Below are 1,458 nucleotides of genomic sequence, written 5' to 3'. Positions count from 1 at the left end.
TTTATTAGAAGTCTCACTAATAAATACATAACTAAGACTTCAAGACAAATAACAAAATATATTACAATGAAATCTTATTTAGTGTTAGGTATAATAAGTAAATAGAATCGCTTCTCTAGTGTGCTTGCTCATCTAACCATGAGTTTTTTTTATTTTAATTTTGTTTACTGGATCATGAATACTTTATAAGAGTTATACAACAAACTCAAGATGCATTTCCCAAATATGATATGTGACCTACTTTGGTCTATATCTTTTTCACATTTCTATATCATTCGATTTGGCCTTATATAGGTATCATAAAAATAAATCACACAACCTAGTACACCTAATTGTTAAATCATATATGATTTAATTTATTATACAGAGTTAGGTAACAAAATAAAATAAAACATGTTTAAAATAATATAAAATTAATGTAACACTTAATTATGAAAATATATTAAATATTAGTTCTTTAAACTCTCATAGTTGCATTATGAACTTTTTCATACTCTTCTCACAAATGACTCATTGATCTTGTTTAACCAAAATTTTTCTTTAATTTATTTCATAATTTAAAAAACTAAATACTCAAATTTGAGATTATTTATTTAAACTTAAACTTTTTTCACCAAACATTTACCATATACATCATTCAGGATGGTCATCAAGCTAACTCTATTAAATAATGCCTTATAAATACACCCACCTAAAACACCAGCATCAATATATATTTGTCAGTAGTGTCAACTTTTCTCTTTTGATTTTATCTCTTATGAACATTCCCTATATACCAAATAAGTAAACTTATCTGTTTTTTTGTAACCCATTTATGTTTATGTTAATTTATTGAATTTTTTTTTGTAGTATTTGTAATTGCCTTATATATTTAAGTGTTCTACAACTTTTTCCTAAATAGTTTTGTTGTATTAATGCATGATGTGTATGCTAGGATTTGTTTTGGGTTTGGGGGGAATTGATTTTATTTTTCATTTGATGAAATTGAGATTAAGTTTTTAATTTAGATGTGTTATAATTGAAGAAATGATGGGTAATTTAATGGGTGCTAATTATATTTTGCTAGATTTATTGTTAAGTTAGAAATTTAAGGAAAATTAAATGTTTTAGAATTTATAATAATTAAAAAGTATTAAGTTAGATTGAATAAATGATGGATACTGACTTTTTTTTTAAAATTTTATTGTTTAGTTTATATTTGATGGAAAGTAAAATTTTTATGAAATTCATAATTAATTATTAGATTGCAAATTCTTTTTTAATAAAAAAATATTGGAATTGATAGATACATTATTAATAAATATTATCATTAATAATTTGGGTGGAATTGATAGTTACACTACCAAACATAATTTATAGGTGGATCCAACTAGATTATTTAACATGAGGCTTATTCATAAAATGAACTCTAGGTTGAACTTTATTTTTCATGTATTAATCTATATTTGTGTGTATCAT

Source organism: Populus euphratica, unplaced genomic scaffold (assembly GCF_000495115.2).
Source record: "Populus euphratica unplaced genomic scaffold, PopEup_1.0 scaffold463.1, whole genome shotgun sequence".
Lineage (NCBI taxonomy): Eukaryota > Viridiplantae > Streptophyta > Magnoliopsida > Malpighiales > Salicaceae > Populus > Populus euphratica.
Note: the sequence above shows the minus strand (reverse complement) of the source record.